We start from the raw sequence: 19862 nt of genomic DNA on the forward strand, positions 1-19862 counted from the left end.
TGGGTAAAAATTATATCCTTAGATTCGCCACGGATTTCAGCGATTACACCGCCAGGCGTCGCAGGGCCTTCTCTAAGGCTATGGGATTTGCTCGTGAGAGGGGCATCAAGGTTTACCTACTATACCCTGCAACTTTGAAGATCAAGATGGGCCGCAGAGTTGTCTCCTGCAACCGCCTGTTCACGTCGGCGTCTGAGGCGGAGAGTTTCCTTCGAAGCGGCACGACGCCCCCCCCCCGGCCGAGGGAGACGAGCCGACCCCGGTGGAGCAGGCTACGGGCATCGGGGAATAACAAGCCTGGAGCCCTGGTGTGCTAAGTACGAGGCATGCTTATTTTCCGGCTATCCAAGCTAACACTATCGCTACCACTCGCCTACCGCAGCTTTTCGGACCAACAGAACGGTAACACTGTGTATTATTCCAGAAACAGGTATGCATACTGACTATTTTCAAGTATAATTCAGACGACCTGTGCTTTTTAACGCATTGGCCTTTTTATTGTCTGAACATTGAACTCTGCACTGAACTTCGCATAGATTGTTATGCATATTGTCTTTTTGCAAGTTGCACTTGGACAAACTGTGTTTCACAAGTTCCACTCAAACAAACTATGTTTTAATGTATCTGCCTGTCGAGGGGGATGGTCCTTTCTAGGCGGAGCTGCCTACGTGAATCAGGATATAGCAGGCCCTGAGCCTGATTAAGCTAAGCTCAGGCATGCTGGTTGTCCAGCTCTCATAGCTAACATGGCTGTTGCCACATGCCTACTATGACTTTTTGCTCCAGCTGAACGATAACGCTCAAGGTTTGTCTCCGCTGTATTTTCTCAACAACATGTTGCCCTTTTTTCAAGTTTAACTCAGACGAGCTGTGTTTTAATGCACCTGTTTTTTATCGTCTGCACTTTGAACTTCGCATTGAACTCTGCATAGATTTCTTCTCTCAGTTGAGTGAAGTGGGTTCCTTTTTTCTAAATTGTTACAATGTACCTTACAAGTTATTGGTATGGTTAAGTTACATAAAGTTGTTGTAGTTGCTGTACTCGGTCAAGGGTGACCAACTGATGTTTGATCGATACCGTATTCTGATGAGGGGAGAGGGGAGGGAATGGGGGATTGTGTTGTTTTTTGTTTTTCTTTCCAGTCGACTCGCTCTGTTTTATTTTTGTTTTCACGCTCACGCTCGGTACTCAATAGGACCTTAACAAGTGGATATGTATCTATTATAGTGTTCTACTCCAAAATGAATTACATTCAATCATGCTGCAGCTTCTTTAGACTATGGCTCATTTGAATATCCTGATCTGGAATACAGGGGGTCTCAATATACCGCATAAGCGCACAAGTGTACTAACGTGGCTAAAAAGGAAGGAAGTGGACCTTGCTTTACTGAGTGAAACGCACCTTTTATTGGCGATAACGCAAGACTGGCAAATAGATTTTACCATAACATAAGTTCTTCTTCTTTTAGCACCAAGGCCCGAGGGGTAGCCATAATAGCGAAGCGAAATTTGAATATTAAACTGTTGGATGTGTGGTCTGATGCAGAGGGTCGAATTACTATTGCTAAAATAGAATGCTCTAACCGTAAAATTGCGCTGATTTCTGCATACGCCCCTAATTTGTATGACGCTAACTTTTATGCTGTACTAACTGCAGCTATGTTGAAACTACCTGATTACTTATTAATAGTAGGAGCTGATTTTAATGCAGTTTGGGATCCATTGATTGATAGATCCAATCACGCGGACACCTCTGATCAGAAGCAAGCTACCACAGCCCTACAGGCCTGGTCTAAGGACACGGGGGTAATTGATATGTGGCGCTCGCTCAACCCATCCGCGAAAGATTACTCCTTCTTCTCATCGAGACCTTTTCCAGAATTGATTATGTTTTTTCCTCCCCACGTCTCTTTGATAGCTTTGATGTTGACTTATTGCCCATAGCACTTTCAGACCACAAAGGTATCCTCTTCAAGGGTTCACTCAGTAAAATAACATCCCGCGCCCCTAGATGGCGCTTTAACTCAACACTACTGAAAAACAGAGAGTTTAACTTGCAATTTAAAGAGAAGCTCACTGAATTCCTGCAGTTTAATGTTGGTTCAGTACAGGTCTCCAGAATTCTATGTGATTCGGTTAAGGGTTTTATCAGAAGTAACACTACTCTCTTTGCATCTAATCTCCGCAAGGGACGTCTCTCCAAGCTGGTGGAATTGGAAAAGCTTCATGCCACGTTGATCTCTTCATTGCAGCACAACTACTCTAGTCGACTGGAGCTTCAAATTAAGGTAGTGAAAAAAGAGATTAACTCCATTTTAAGACAACAATCTGAATTTCAGATGCACAGCACAAGACAGCACTACCACTTTCACGGCTCCAGGCCTAGTCACCTACTAGCTATGAAGATACGTGCCAGTGAGCAATTTGCGGATATCCCTTCCATTAAGAACCAACAGGGGGAGGTAACCACCAACCCCAAAAAGATTAATGATACATTTCGCTCTTTTTATTCCAACCTGTACAAGTCAGAGGTGGTCTTTGATCATACCAAGCTGGAGGATTTTCTTGATCAAATCAACCTACCACAGATATCGGCAGATAGTGCTAAGCTGTTAGCTGCACCTATCACGCTGGTTGAACTTAGAGAGGCGATTGCGGATATGCAACGGGGCAAGGCTCCCGGATGGGACGGCATTCTACCGGAACTCTATCTTGCATTCTGGGTTGTACTCGGTCCCTTATTACTCTCTGATTTTACACTCAATCAAAGAGGGCAATTTTCAGAGATGTCAATATGGCGCCTATATCTGTTTTACTCAAGAAGGATAAGGACCCCACCGAATGTGGCAGCTACAGGCCCCTAATGGCGCTTTTCCACTGCATGGTACCTACTCTACTCTACTCTACTCTACTCGCTTTAGGTACCTGGTACTTCGTTCCTTTTCCACTGCAGGTACTAAAATAAAGTACTCAGTTTGTCTCCGTGTGGGGAGGCGGGGCTGCTGGTGTACAGCTGAGAGCTCCATAGCTCTGTGAGAGCTCCACCAGCATAGCTATGTCCGTGAGCTAGTAGGCGCAAGCCAGAGTAAAACAGTTTTCAATCAATCAATCAATAACAACATTAACGAGACTCTCGTTGTGTCTATTCTGCTAACGCTAACGTTACCTCTCATTGTGTCTATTCTACAAGCGTTAACGTTAGCTAGGCTGTCTATGCTAACGTTAACGTTAGCATTAGGCTAACAAGCTGTAACGTTACCAGTCGCGTCTATTTGCTAACGTTAGCATTAGGTAATAACCGGTTTAAAATGGATGGTGATTACCTCACGTTGTGTCTATTCTACTAGCATTAACGTTACTCATACAAACAATCAATAGCGAGTTATATTGATCACGCTATGTACGATAGCCATGCTAAAACGCTAGCACAACATTAGCACAACATAAGCTTTAACAAGTCAGCGATCTTTTTGCGAGACTAAACTCTCCGCTCTGTGGCAAATTGTGTTGATGTCGGTTTTGTTTAATCAATAAATGAGGCAGAATACACAGTGACTGTATCGTTTGTTTATTGAACTTGTGCCTGCTGCAACCATAATGAAATCCTATGCGAGACATTCAAGATGGCGGCTTTCTGTTTTCGTTCAGACTCTCCAAACAGTGACGCGTCTCTCTTCTGACCAATCAGTGGTCTGCAGTTTTTCACGTGACTTTTGTGGTACCAGTTCTACTCGCTTGGCTCGCGCTAAGAACCTCGACAGAGCAGGGACTAAAAAAGTACCCAGAAAGTACCCAAAAAGTACCTGGTACCAGGTACTTTGGTAATGGAAAACCGAAAATACCGAGTAGAGTAGAGTAGAGTAGGTACCATGCAGTGGAAAAGCGCCATAAGTCTCCTCGGAGCCGATCTAAAGCTATATGCCAAGGTTCTAGCCACCCGACTTCAAAAGCATATGACATCTCTAGTTCACCCTGATCAGACCGGCTTCATAAGAGGCCGCCTGGTTACTGACAACATCAGACGGTTACTGCACGTGATTGATGCCAGCAAGGATATTGCAGTCCCTACAGCGGTCATGTCCTTGGACGCAATGAAGGCATTTGACAGATTGGAGTGGTCTTACTTGTGGGCAGTTCTTAGAAGGATGGGGTTGGGTGAGGGTTTAATTCATATGATCGAAGTTCTCTACACAAGGCCTTCGGCCATGATCTTAATGGGGAAGTTCTGCTCGCCACTCTTCTCTGTCTCGCGCTCTTCTAGACAGGGTTGTCCTCTTAGTCCCGGACTTTTCGCCTTATCCCTCGAACCTCTAGCTCAATACATAAGACAATCCCAAATGATATCTCCTGTTTCAATTCAGGGCACACATCACCATATCAGCTTATACGCAGATGATGTACTCCTGTTTATGCAGAATCCCTCCGTCTCTCTACCTCATCTGCTCAGCATGATAGATGAATTTGGCAGCCTGTCCGGCTTTAAGATCAACTGGCCAAAATCTGTTTTTCCGCTTAACAAATTTTTTTTTCTATTTTTCTCCCATCCCCAATTTCGCCTAGCCAATTCTCCCCTCAATTCTCCCCTCCCCTGTCTCGAACGCTGCTAGACTACGCCTCCCACTGGTCGGCTGCAGTGAGGACCAAGCCTTGCATCACATGTCCCCTCCGGTACACGAGGAGACAGGTGTCGCATCTTTTCACCTGAACAGCGCGATCTCTCAGTGGCGAGGAGTAACGCCTGGGAGGCTCACGCTGCCCCCGATACTTCCTGATTCTGCTGTACAGGTGCAGCAACCGACCTGTAGGAGTCGCTGTCCACAACGTCCAATCCCCACCCACCAGCTTTTCCACCCTCTAACACTGCCCAATTGTGTTAGTACGACGGCCGGCCAAGCCGGTAGCAACGCAGAGAGCTGGGCTTGATACCAGCATCACCTGCGTTAGTGCCGAGCGCCTTGCCCACTGCGCCACTCAGCCGCCCTTTAAATATTATTTTCAAGCTTTCTCTCTGAGACCTCTGATCACTTGGTTTGACGCTCAAGCAGCCGTGTCTTGGCAACCATTGGAGGAGAAGATGGTGTCCCCATATAGACTTCAGGATATTGTGTATACCAACATATCAATTAAGCAATGCAAATGACCATTTGGCCCTCTTATCACACATGTGATCCAGACTTGGCATGACACCCAGAAAGTGGGTACTAACCGCCATCAATGGCACACGCATTCCTTTCTATTCAATGACAATCTCCTCCGTATTGGACAACAACCTATTAGGTACCCTAGATGGGAAAAGAAAGGCATCCACACGTTGGGGGATATCTTCGATAACTCTGGTCTCCGCTCTTTCCAGGATCTATCCAACGGATATGATCTCCCCGGTACCTCCTTTTTCTTTTATTTACAAATAAGAGCAGCTCTGAAGGCTCATGGTGTTCCATGGGACGTTCCACTAGTGCATCACCATTTTCACAAATAATTTTATGACAAAGAGACATCGAGAGGCTTCGTTTCTGACTTTTATCGCCATTTACTTATGTCCTTGTATAAAGACCTCCCCTTGGATACGATTTGGAGAAAGGATGTCCCGGAGTTGGATGTAGATTTTGATTGGGATGGAGTCTGGGAAAATGTTCGGTTATCCTCACGCAACCCAGATCACCAACAGATTCATCAAACAAATAATCACAGGACTTATTTGACCCCTAGACGATTGAATCTAATGGGTCTCAGACCTGACTCTCGATGTACCCTGTGTCCAAACGGTGCCACCGGAACATTTATGCATATGTACTGGGAATGTCCTCCTGTTGAGCTCTTTTGGGAAAATGTTACCTCTCAGCTCTCAGATATTTTCTCTTTGACCATACCTGTCTCTCCTTCTGTATTGTTATTGAATGATGTCTCTCAATTACCGACCTCTACACATGTGAAAAGACTCATTTTAGCCGGCCTCACAGCTGCCAAAAAATGTATTGCCTCACGTTGGATTCACCTAGATAAACTCTGTCCGAAGGTATGGATTCTCACCTATCTTGATGTGATCTATCTGGAGATATCCACTGCACGTGTTATAGGGGTTAATTAATCTAATATCGCGATCAGGTTGGCTGCTGTTGAGAAGCTAAAAGAGCGTATATAGTTGATTACTGAATACTATTGTTATGTATGTAACTCTTGTTAAGGTCCTGGGATGGGTGGGGGTGGGGGGGAGCGAGCGAGCGAGTGTTTATGTCTTCATGTTTTTTTGGGGGGTGGGATACTTCTGGGGGGTGGGCGGTGGGTGGGTTATTTATTTTGTGTTGTTTGTGATGTCATTATTATTTTGACTTGATACTTTTGTACTTTTACTTGTTAATCGTATTTAGTATTATTAGTCTAGTGTTATATATAACACATATTTCTTATTTCTTATTGTTTTATCATTATTAATACTATTGTTTGTGTTATTATTGATATTGTTGATGTTGTGTTTGCAACAATCGCCCCAAAAGTGTCCATTTTAGTTTTAGTTTTTGAGGACTGCATACAACCAAACCAAAATACTATACTTTATACTTATAGCACATGCATGAGAAAATTCACTTTTAGTGCTAATGAACTAAGTAACATAGGTCTGAACTTGAGTGAACTTGAGTGTTACTCACGTTTTTCTGTAGTAGTTAGTAGTCCAGAAGTAGTATTTCCAAAGAAATTGGTATGGCTGAAAAAACACCCTGGGTCCATAGTGTGTAGTACATGTCCAATTTTTATAAAAATCCGTTCAGAAATGAGTGATTAGAAGCGGTTTTGGTAAAAAGTGAGAGACCTCAGAAAACGATTTTCTCATAGACTAGATCCCTGATTCGCTCATTCCCAGGTGGGGTACCATTGGAAATCCCTACTCCTTGGTTACAACCCTGTCCAATCAGTGGCGTTGCGCAATATTTCGGGGCTCCCCCGCAGGTCGGACCATGGGGCCCCGCCCTTTCAAAAGACCCAAGGTCGCTTTACATAAATAACAAAAGTAACAAACATAGTGGACAGACACAACATAATTTTGTGCTGGCTGTTCGGTGATAGACCGTCTGTCCATCACCTCCACCAAGCGTGGAGAATAGGAATAAATTATTGGCAGGGTCTCTCTAAAAAGAATAAAAGATTAAAGAACACGAATTCTCTCGCTCTCATTTGGCAGCATGTGTCGTTTATGATAAGCGGCGGCGGAAACATAATCTGACCATTGACGCGCAAATATCATCTGATAGTTTTACGAGAGAGTTGGGGTTTTGGGCCGAGGTCCTAACCAGAATAACTGATGTTAGTACACTAACACTGGCCTCTCGCAACTCTGCTTTCCGGAGTCAGTGAGAGAAAATAGGTGATATAGATAATGGTAATTTCTTATCTATAGAACTTATGGCGCGTTATGCGCACAATTTAAACCATGTACAAAAATGTTTACGGATTAGATTCCAATTCCAATGTAACCTGTAGCCTACTCGTACTGGTTATGGCGAATAAAACGTTATATTATTCTAACCTGTCTCGGCGGCTGTAGCGTGGCTGGGGGCCTGGCTGGGCTGTGTGTCTGCTGTCTGCCTGGACTCGGAGCTGACCGGGGGGTTGCTAGTGGTGGCCGGGCTGGGTGAAGAGCTTACTGCCGATGCATCTTCAGTAACGTTAGAGTATTGCTGCCTGCTGGACCAATGATGTTCTTTTTGGTAGCTTTGCCGTCTCCTGTTCGGCTTTTGCTCTCATCTTGTTTTTCTGAGCACCACTTGGGTATTTGCGCTTCATTTTTACCGGCGCTTCCCGCTTTGTTTTGAACGCTACCCAGCCTGCCAATGAACATTAGTTATCAGCCGGCTAGCCCTATTGCAGGTGAGCAAATAATTATGTACACATGACGGGGACGTGGTGCCTAGCAACATAGCAGGGAGGGGGGGGCCCCGCCCTCTGCGCCTTGTTCCCGCATTACGAGAGGATAGCCTACAGTCGGGGCGGGGCCCCCTAAGCTCCGGGGCTCCCCCGCACCGCGGGGGGTGCTGGGGCCTCCCCTACGCCACTGTGTCCAATAATTTTTGTGATCGCCAAATGATTGACGGAGGTAGAGGCTCGAGAGTCGGGAGTGGTATTTGAAAAAATTTACTACTACTACTTCGGCACACGCCTCACATATAGGCATATAACTCGAGAACTGCTGAACGGATTTTGTCGCCTGAACGGCTATCGACAGGCAACAAATAGGGCTTTAATTCGATATATATATATTGTATTAAAAAAGATGCACTCCCGAGCCGCTAGAGGTCGCCAACGTGCCAGTGGGCAAATCGTCCTCAAGAGGGCCCACATGTGGGACGCTGCATGCTAAGAGGTCAATAGCTCACGACATGGTATATGGTAATTATATCACAGCTAAGGGACGTAGTTTGGGCTGACAGCCCCTTAGCTGTGATATAATAACCACATGGCCTGAAGTGAGCTATTGCTCTTATAAAACGGTTACCAAGTAGGCTATGGCAATATGAAAGTAAGACACACCTCAATTCAAATGTTTAGGTACTTAGCACTTTATAATAACACCCTGTTATAATACATTTATAAGGTATTTGTAGATAATGAACTAATCATGAACAAACCATTTATATACATTCATAAATGATTATTAAATCATTTATAACTATATTTGTATACCATTTACAAAGTATTTATAATGCATTAGTGGATAATGAACTAATCATGAACAAACCATTTATATACATTCATAAATGATTATTAAATCATTTATAACTATATTTGTATACCATTTACAAAGTATTTATAACTAGGGATGCTCGATATTGGCTTTTTTACCGATACCGATATTCCGATATTGTCCAATTCTTAATTTCGATACCGATACCGATACCGATATCAACCGATACCGATATATGCAGGGTTTCCACCCAAAAAAACTTAATAATTTCAGGTAATTAATAATTTCACTGGATGCATTCAAAAGGCTTTCTAAATGTAAGCATTATCTGTGCAAAATATGATAATTAAAAAAGTAAAAATTAACATTACATATCTCTTGTTGTTGAATTAAACCAACATGCATACTTTTGACAATAAATAAAATAAGAATTGGTTCTTACTTGCTTGCCTGGGTAAATAAAGGTTAAATAAATGTAAAAAAAAAAAAAAAAAAAAAAATCGATACCGATATTTTCCGATATCACATTTTACTGCCGATATCGGCCGATAATATCGGTCGGCCAATAATATCGGACATCCCTATTTATAACGCATTAGTTGATAATGAACTAATCATGAACAAACCATTTATATACATTCATAAATGATTATTAAATCATTTATAACTATATTTGTATACCATTTACAAAGTATTTATAACGCATTAGTGGATAATTAACTAATCATGAACAAAACCATTTACAACTGATTAGTACATCATTTGTAAATGTACTCGTTTAAAATTCGATCTGTTGGTCACTTTTTTCCACATGATCAACCTTATTTGTTCATTATTAGTGCAACATTTAATAATGATATCTAATGTGCAGTAACACATTTGTAGATACTTTGAAAATGGATATGAAAAAACTACTATACCTCCATTTATTTGTTCATGTTCAACAAATGATTTGTTAGACATTCATAAAAGATCTATAAATCATTTGCAGATGCTATTGTGTGCCCTAATCTAAAGTGAACACTATTCATCATTAACACATGTGTAATACAGTTTGTTCATTATTTGTTGACTTTTTCATCACATGTTATAAATGTTCTAGACAGCTTTCGGATCCACCCTTCTTTGTGACATCAAACAGTGACAGAATTAGGACTATAGATAAATGCAATTGTATTAACACAAACAAAGCAAAGCAAAATACCAATACACATTGTTTATTTATTATTTATTTAAAAGAAAATGTGTATCTTTTGACACTGTCTCTACTGTGTGGATTATTTTATGACTAACTAAAAGACTAAATGCTTTGTAACAGTCCTCATATTGACATGGTTTCTCTCCTGTGTAGACTATTCTCTTCTGACTATCTGTATTGTACTTTTCTGATGTCATGAAGTATTCGGCCTAGGGGACCATGACGATGTTTTCTAGCAAGCCACTCAATGATGCCAGGTGGTCTTCAAGTGACTGCTCTGTGCGGTTCCCCCTGAGTCTCCACACCTCTGAGTCTCCACACCTCTCCTTATAATGTTCTCCAGGCCCCATGCCATCCTGTGTTTCGGGGAAAATGGCAAAACAAGAAAGAAGAGATGACATTGATTCAGAAACATTTATGATGTGAGCAGAAATTGGAGGTAATTCATTTTCATTAATCATGGTTGAATATACTGCATCCATATTTTTCCAAAATGGTGACATGGTTTGAATGAATGAATGAAAACTTTATTTAACAGATTGCAGAATGGGTACAATACAGTACGGCTCAATACATACAATTGTTAAGGGGATGCAGACCAGATAAAGACGTTTGTCTTGTTTACATCAGGGTCCCCAATTTTCAATTCATAGTGACATTTATGACATACACAACATACATGACATCAGACATTTATGGCATAGGGACATACATGACCTACAGGTATATAGTACTGTTACATTTGTGACATACATGATATGCAAATATACAGTACTATTTATGGTTATGATGACCAGCTTAATCATTTGCAATGGCATTGGTTAATAGAAAGGTACAGGCTACTTGCCTTTCTTTTATGTCTGAAGTGACTCATCGATCACAACAAAGTGTCTTCTCCCCCCCATGCATGCACTGTCCTTTTCTTCTTCTCAACTTATCCATCGCCTTCACGCAGGCCTGTCTCGAGGCCATGTTTAGACAGAGAGTCTCAACAGAAACCGCGGAAGTCGTCTTGCGGTCTCACTTTTAATTTTGCGTTTAGACTAGTGTTTTGGGAGGGAATTCTTCGTGCAGACGAGGCTGTAAAAGTCTAGTCGACTCGAGACGGAGCCCCGCTAACCCATACGATACACTGCCTCAGGTAGTTGAGACAACCAAGCGTGCTGTGAAGACCCGCCCTACTCTGTCTCTGATTCGCAGACTGTGGGTGGGGGAATGTGATTGGACCAAAGCAGAGTCACTCACAGACAGTGGCTCCAGTCACTAGATTTGTTGTGATCGATGAGAGTCACTTCAGACATAAAAGAAAGGCAAGTAGCCTGTACTTTTCTATTAACCAATGCCATTGCAAATGATTAAGCTGGTCATCATAACCATAAACAGTACTGTATATCGGGCGGCTACGTGGCGTAGTGGGCAAGGCGCTCGGCACGAAATCTGGAGACGCTGGGCTTGCCTGTTCGAGCCCAGCGCTCCACATTTGCTTTCAGTTTAGCTGGTCGTCCGTACTAATACACATTGGCCGTATTAGGGGGTGGGAAACTGATGGGTGGGGATCGGGCGTTGTGGACAGCGACTCCTACAGGTCGGTTGGTGTGCCTGCGCAGTAGAATCAGGAAGTGTCGGGGGCAGCGTGAGCCTCCCACGCGTTACTCCTCGCCACTGAGAGATCGAGCTGCGCAGGTGAAAAGATGCGACTGCTGTTACCTCAAGTACCGGAGGGGACTTGTGCTATGTATGACTTAGTCCACATTGCAGCCGGCTTGTGGGAGGCAAGAAACAGCGTTCGTGACAGGGGAGGGTTGAATTGGATGATACGAAATTGGGATGGGAGAAAATATAGAAAAAAACAAAACAAAAAAAACAGTACTGTATATTTGCATATCATGTATGTCACAAATGTAACAGTACTATATACCTGTACGTCATGTATGTCCCTATGCCATAAATGTCTGATGTCATGTATGTTGTGTATGTCATAAATGTCACTATGAATTGAAAATGGGGGACCCTGATGTAAACAAGACAAACGTCTTTCTCTGGTCTGCATCCCCTTAACAATTGTATGTATTGAGCCGTACTGTATTGTACCCATTCTGCAATCTGTTAAATAAAGTTTTCATTCATTCATTCAAACCATGTCACCATTTTGGAAAAATATGGATGCAGTATATTCAACCATGATTAATGAAAATTAATTACCTCCAATTTCTGCTCACATCATAAATGTTTCTGAATCAATGTCATCTCTTCTGTCTTGTTTTGCCATTTTCCCCGAAACACAGGATGGCATGGGGCCTGGAGAACATTATAAGGAGAGGTGTGGAGACTCAGAGGTGTGGAGACTCAGGGGGAACCGCACAGAGCAGTCACTTGAAGACCACCTGGCATCATTGAGTGGCTTGCTAGAAAACATCGTCATGGTCCCCTAGGCCGAATACTTCATGACATCAGAAAAGTACAATACAGATAGTCAGAAGAGAAGAGTCTACACAGGAGAGAAACCATGTCAATATGAGGACTGTTACAAAGCATTAGTCTTTTAGTTAGTCATAAAATAATCCACACAGTAGAGAAAGTGTCAAAAGATGTGAGGAGTGTCAAAAGATACACATTTTCTTTTAAATAAATAATAAATAAACAATGTGTATTGGTATTTTGCTTTGCTTTGTTTGTGTTAATACAATTGCATTTATCTATAGTCCTAATTCTGTCACTGTTTGATGTCACAAAGAAGGGTGGATCCGAAAGCTGTCTAGAACATTTATAACATGTGATGAAAAAGTCAACAAATAATGAACAAACTGTATTACACATGTGTTAATGATGAATAGTGTTCACTTTAGATTAGGGCACACAATAGCATCTGCAAATGATTTATAGATGTTTCATGAATGTCTAACAAATAATTTGTTAAACATGAAAAGACAAGTCTGGTCTTTGCCTCATGTCTGTATTCATAAAAGCCAGATCGTTCATAACAGGTGAGTTGAAAGTCAACAAATAATGAACAAACTGTATTACACATGTGTTAATGATGAATAGTGTTCACTTTAGATTAGGGCACACAATAGCATCTGCAAATGATTTATAGATCTTTTATGAATGTCTAACAAATCATTTGTTGAACATGAACAAATAAATGGAGGTATAGTCGTTTTTTCATATCCATTTTTCAAAGCATCTACAAATGTGTTACTACACATTAGATATCATTATTAAATGTTGCACTAATAATGAACAAATAAGGTTGATCATGTGGAAAAAAGTGACCAACAGATTGAATTTTAAACAAGTACATTTACAAATGATGTACTAATCAGTTGTAAATGGTTTTGTTCATTATCCACTAATGCGTTATAAATACTTTGTAAATGGTATACAAATATAGTTATAAATGATTTAATAATCATTTATGAATGTATATAAATGGTTTGTTCATGATTAGTTCATTATCCACTAATGCGTTATAAATACTTTGTAAATGGTATACAAATATAGTTATAAATGATTTAATAATCATTTATGAATGTATATAAATGGTTTGTTCATGATTAGTTCATTATCTACAAATACCTTATAAATGTATTATAACAGGGTGTTATTATAAAGTGCTACCGTACAGGTTTATTAGTAAATGATAATGTCCAAAATAAGAGTGACCCTCCTGGCTGCCTGCACTGAAAGGCAGGTGCTATGCAACATACACACTAACAACTAGCTGGCATTCTTTTTTCATAGTCCGGCAGATATGCCAACTATTTACCATGGCCGAACGCTGTTTTATCATATGACCTAGGACTATTATACAGCTTAAATATGTTTGCAGGTGAGACTATACCCATTTAGATTCCAAATATGTAGTCAGTTCGTCCAAATAACGTCTGTTTGGAAATTTGCTCCAACGTTTTTGGAGATTGAGCAGCTGCGACAGGACTGGGGTTGACACATGCTCAGTTTAACTGGGAATCCCCGTTCAACGTGAGGTTGAACTATTGTAACCGATCGTCCTGCTACAGTATATTCCTTAATTTATCAGTCTCCCCAGTTAGTAGCTATAGATTAATACATTTAGTGGAAGTGTCAATAATCAAATAATCTGGATAAAACCATCAAACCTCTTTTGGTCCATATATGGGCATATGTGTGTGCCGTGACGCGAGGGATTCCCCGATCTGTATGCGTCAGCCCCAGTCTCCTCCGTAGACCAGACCGTCTCATTTAACAAGGCAATTATTTTTTACTAAGACACGGAGTGATACTGATTAAACTATGTGAAAAGGAATTAGAAAATAATTAGAAAAGGAATTAGAATCATAGCTGTGGATTGTGCTCAATATTCCACGGCTATGAACCAATCTGATTGCTTGATTTGAGCTACCCGTTTTGGGGCAAACCGTAATTGTGAATAAATGTCAGATATCCACAAAAATAATAATTCCAAGGCAATCTAGTATATGCATTAGATATACAAAATGGGGGGAAAGAAGGCTCCGGGGACCAATGGATACAACAGTGAAAACATAAGTGTCTGAGCACAGAGAGACTGAAGTAGGTACACAGGAATAACTGGGCCTTTTTACAGATCCTGGTACAACTTCACACGGGTAGTAATGACACTCAGTCACAGGGGTCTTCCTCAGACTGTGCAAACCAAATGAAGATACCTCACCTAAGATCTAGACCTCTCTTGTGTAACCTCGTTCCCAGTTGTATCTCCTCCGTGAGATAAAGACTGGTAAAGCACTACGGCCGAAAGTGTGAATCGGGTAGAATTCCCTGTGTATCTACTTCCCCTGGAAGCTGCCTCCGAACGGACCAAACTTTTCCAGAATCCTGTCGGCAAACAAGCTAGAACGTCCCGGTCATGTAGTAAATTCTTCAGGCAAAACCGTTGCAGTGGCTTAAACGAGGAAATATTGTGCACTTCACACGTTTCTATAATTGTTTTGTCGAAACCGGAAAGCCTGTAGCCGGTACTTCCTGTACTTCCGTTTTCACACTTTTGGAGGCATAGCTTTACCAGCCTATCTCTTGTGTGTCGTAGTTGACCTACTTCAAGCCCTGCCCTCTTTTCTTGATTCTCCAATCACAACTGTTGCTTTCCTCTAACTTCCTCTGGAAACAGTTGTGAGGGTGGGGTTTGAGAGGGGTCTATTCCGGTTTCACCCTTCTCTTCATGGTCTCCTGTGTGGCTATGGAAAAATGTATGGGTTATTATAAGGTGGCTATGGGAAAATGAAAGGGTTTTCACAAGATTGCATCTAATAATAATAATAATAATAGCTTGCATTTATATAGCGCCTTTCACATACCCAAGGTGCTTTACAATAAAAGTGGGAGGGGAGAGGATACCGGTGACCTAAACTAAGAAACCAAAAAATACAAAACGGAACAGAACAGAACAGAAGAAAAACAGAACAAAACAAAATTCAACAAAACAGAATGAATGGCATAGCCTACTCAGGAGCAAAATGGAAAGGACACTTTAAAGGAACGAGGAAAATGAATGAATGAAAAGTTTATTTTTGAACATGTACTTCTCCATATTTCTCCAAACAAATCACGGTATCTTGTTCCGTCAAACCAAACAATCATAACAACAAATTAAAAAACATTAAAAAAAAACATTAAAAAAATTAAAAAATTAAAAGGAATTATAAACAAAAGGTCAAGAGCAATGTGTTTGGTTAGCAGACATGTCCAAAAAAGGAGTAGAGGGAAGCTAAGCTTATTGATCCCTACCCCCTTACATTTATATTTGTTCTTCCATTAATTTGACTAGATATAACATAATTTAGTATATTACAATATAGAATATACTTTTACTTATATTAAAAAAAAAAAAAAAAAAAATACTTGATTCACTTGACAGCAGTGAATATGTATACACTAGCACTACATAACACAATATAACATAACTTTGTTTATCCTCATTACTCATTTCTGTATTTCTCTAATGTGTATTTTTTTAGCTGCCCTTTAAATTGTGCCACATGTTTACTCAGTTTGATGTATTCAGGTAAATTATTCCACAACTTCACTCCACACACCGATATGCACATGCTTTTCAGCGTAGTGTGTACCATTTAATAAATGTCACTTTAAGGAAAGAACCGATGTGGTTCTTGAATAGTATAGTTTAGATATACTGTAGCAAGTATAGCATAAGGATATAGAGTAAAAACTGTATATTGTATAATAGTGTACATAGGACCCAGTGCCTTAAATCCGTAGCTACAGTAACATTGTATTGCACTATATCAGGACTTTAGCATGTCTATTTTATCATCCCTATTTTATGTCTATTTTTATTACCTGTTTATTATGTCTATTTTATTATTAGTATTATTGCAAAGCGGGCATGGCCACCCGCATTTCACTGTATGCCCTGGTATGTATGTGACAAATAAACCTCTTGAATCTCTTGAATCTTGAATAATCTGAGACCATAGGCATGGGTGAAGAGATAGGTCTTCAGCAAGTTTTTGAACTGGACAACAGAATTTGCATTGTCCATGGGGAGGGAGTTCCAGAGGGTGGGGGCAGCCACACTAAAACACCTGTCCCCGAAAGCCCGCAACCTGGCTTATGGGATGGTAAGCAAGCCTGTGTCAGAGGAGGGGAGATTCCGGGAGGGGGTGTAGGTGTGGAGAAGGTTGGATAGGTATTGAGGGGCGGTGGTGTGTAGGGATTTAAATGTCAGCAGGAGGATTTTGAAGGTGAAGGTGAGATTTTACAGGAAGCCAGTGGAGGTGAATGAGGGTGGGGGGGATGTTTCATCTAATTTCATCTGTGGTTCACGCAGGCTATTGGCCTTCTAATGAAGCCTTCTAATATCTGTCTCTCTCTTTGATAAGACATGGGATTTAGAATTTCGCAGTAAAAAAAAAAAAGGAAAAGGAAAGATTGCTAGCCAAAACGATCTTAGCGTTCTCACACAGATCCTCTGACGTCACCAGCTTCAGTGCATTTCATTTCATTTCAAACCTTTATTTATTCTTGAAAGAGACATTGAGGTTTTCCTTGCTGTCGAGATCACAGGTTAAAGTAATACTAATAAAGGAAAAGATAATCAGTTTAGATGGTTAGATGTTGAATAAATAGGACACATTTTATGTTTTTATTTATAAAGAAAGATGTATACAAAAATTAAGAGCCTTAAAACAGATACCAATGTTTATTTATCCTCTCTGCCAGATAATACCAGCCCACTTTATCATACAGGATGCAGTGGTGAGTATCATATATATCACCAGTAATAAATCTGAAAGCAGCCTTCTTGTATGTTGGAGTAATGGAATTGCAATGTATGAGCCCAACTGTATTAATGTGTGATAATGTTAGTCCCCATAGTAGTTATTCCAATGTAGTGAGACCATTTGAGACTTTACCTCACTGTATAAAATGACCTATTGTGACCTCTAGGATAATCACATGGCTTCATACAAAGTTTCAAACACAAGCTAGAAACCTGGACCATTCAGGGGACATATATCATGTCTAGGTATATTGAAAATAAAGCGGGGGGTTCTGAGCCATTTTCAGAACAGAAGTACTCACCATTGAATCAGAAAAATGCAATTCTTGCAGAAATCAAAGGTTTTTGATACCAAATCACAGCATGAATATATATAATCGATCCTTTGATGCCTCTAACTCATGGAATGTCCTCCAACTCTCTCTGAAGTTGGAGGCTCTCCCTTCCCTTGGTATGTTTAAACGTATGATTTCAGACCATTGTGTCTCCTGTAACTGTTTTAGCTGATCTTTTTAAGATATTTTAAAAAGTTTTTTATTTTTACTCTGGTGTTGTCTGTGAATATTGCTTTTATTATGTATTGTTTACATTTGTACAATCGTCGTTTCTGTAAATGAGGGAAACCTCAGAAGCTTACGATTTTAAATAAAGGTTGAAATGAAAAAAAAATAAGGTATTCATCAGGGTCTTGGCATTTTAATTGGATATGTTGGAGGGATTTGTGACCCTGTTTATCAATGGTATCAGGCAAAAAATCTCTGCAACTTATGAGGAATAATTGAGCATGACAATGACTATCATTAATTTGATTGCGACACTAGAATTTTTTTTTACAAAACATGAAATGTCTTTGGAACCCTTTGTGATGAGGCTTCACTGTGAATTGTGTCTGATCGGAAGATTCTCTTCTTTACACCGTTATTGAAAGTATCACTCTATGTTTGGCGGAGCAAAGATATTTGGCTTAGAATTGACTAAAATCTTGAAACATCTAGATTGGTATTTGTGTCTGTCTTCCGTGTGCAGACTAGTAAATCCACTGCTATCTATCTCTCACTATATCCAAATAAATGGCTGTCACTCACTGAGGAAAAGGTGTATATGCACCAGATTTCACATGGAGGTTCAAAACACCTAAATATAACTTTACATGTTGAAAAAACAATAATTCACATATGGTACTGCTTCTTTTCATCCCTGGTCTATCTCTATTTGCTGTCGTAATGCTGACATTTTAACTGCGCATGGAGAGAGGAATGACAGTATTCCCTCTTTATAGCAAATAGCTAATTTAGCTCAATCAAAACATTTGTGTGCCTGCCCACAGATCGCCACAGCTAGAGCCTCAAGGATGCATCTACTACAAAGTATGTAATATGCAGGGATAGATTCATCCTGCAATGGCACAGTATTCCAATGAGACTGAGGGACCGTCACAACAGTGCACACTGAGAAAATGTGAAAAGGAATATTGTAGCGTCCTAATGAGATAGAACACTAAAAGAGCTGACGGTGCACCTAAAGAGCACTGTCAGTCCATGTCATTAGAATACAGGGGCGACAGTGGCTCGGGAGGTAGAGCAGTCGTCTGGTAATCCGGAGCTTCTCGGTTCGATTTCCGCTCTTCCCGGGCAGCGTGTCAAAGTGTCCTTGAGCAAGACACTTAACTGTTCCCGATGAGCAGGTTGGCACCTTGTGTGTGAATGTGTCAGTGAATGGATAAAATGAGGAACAAATTGTAAAGCGCCTTGGATAAATGCGTTATATAAATGCACCATTTACCATTTATAGGGGAAAAGGTTAATCTGGAGTCCTGCTTGTATGCAATGGAACAGTGATAATAGCAAATGTTATAACAAAATTAAAAACGTGACAAGTCAAGTTCCTCATTAAGTCAGTTTGGCAAGACTATATTCAGGCACACACCTGAAAACGTGAAGATGCATAATTATCTGTGAAACGATCTGTGTTATTCGTACAAATTCCTTCATTCTCTATGTCTGTGCACTTTACTGCTACTTGCACTCTGGTTGGATGGCAACTGCATTTTGTTGTACTTCTACTTCTACTTGTACTTGTACTTCTACTTGTAATGTACAATGACAATACCTTTAATCCAATATAATTCAAAACTTGATTGCATCATATTGCAATGATTGCAAGGGACATTATCTTGCAAGTGAAATCATTAAAAGAGTCCTTATTAGTCATTTTTCTGCGGTTGAACGAACAGCAGCTACACCTCCAGATCTTTCTTAGTCTGATGCGTCTTTTCTTTACATTAATGTCTTCTTACCCTCCAGCTCTAGTGTCTACCAGCACCCCTCATCCCTCTCTCCTGCTCTCCATCCAGCTCTAGTGTCTACCAGCACCCCTCATCCCTCTCTCCTGCTCTCCATCCAGCTCTAGTGTCTACCAGCACCCCTCATCCCTCTCTCCTGCTCTCCATCTAGCTCTAGTGTCTACCAGCGACCCTCATCCCTCTCTCCTGCTCTCCATCCAGCTCTAGTGTCTACCAGCGCCCCTCATCCATCTCTCCTGCTCTCCATCCAGCTCTAGTGTCTACCAGCGCCCATCATCCCTCTCTCCTGCTCTCCCTCCAGCTCTAGTGTCTACCAGCGCCCCTCATTCCTCTATCCTGCTCTCCATCCATCTCTAGTGTCTACCAGCGCCCCTCATCCCTCTCTCCTGCTCTCCATCCAGCTCTAGTGTCTACCAGCACCCC

At 41.0% G+C, this 19862-nt stretch overlaps 1 protein-coding gene across 1 annotated transcript in view; it reads left to right on the top strand.

Moving 5' to 3' along the window:
• grip2b (glutamate receptor interacting protein 2b) overlaps positions 1 to 19862 on the top strand; it is a gene marked incomplete at both ends in the record, with an annotated part of 726896 nt that overhangs the window by 619837 nt on the left and 87197 nt on the right. The gene's annotated exons all lie outside the window — the stretch shown is intronic.

This window comes from Notolepis coatsorum (genome assembly GCF_963971535.1).
Source record: "Notolepis coatsorum genome assembly, chromosome: 6".
Lineage (NCBI taxonomy): Eukaryota > Metazoa > Chordata > Actinopteri > Aulopiformes > Paralepididae > Notolepis > Notolepis coatsorum.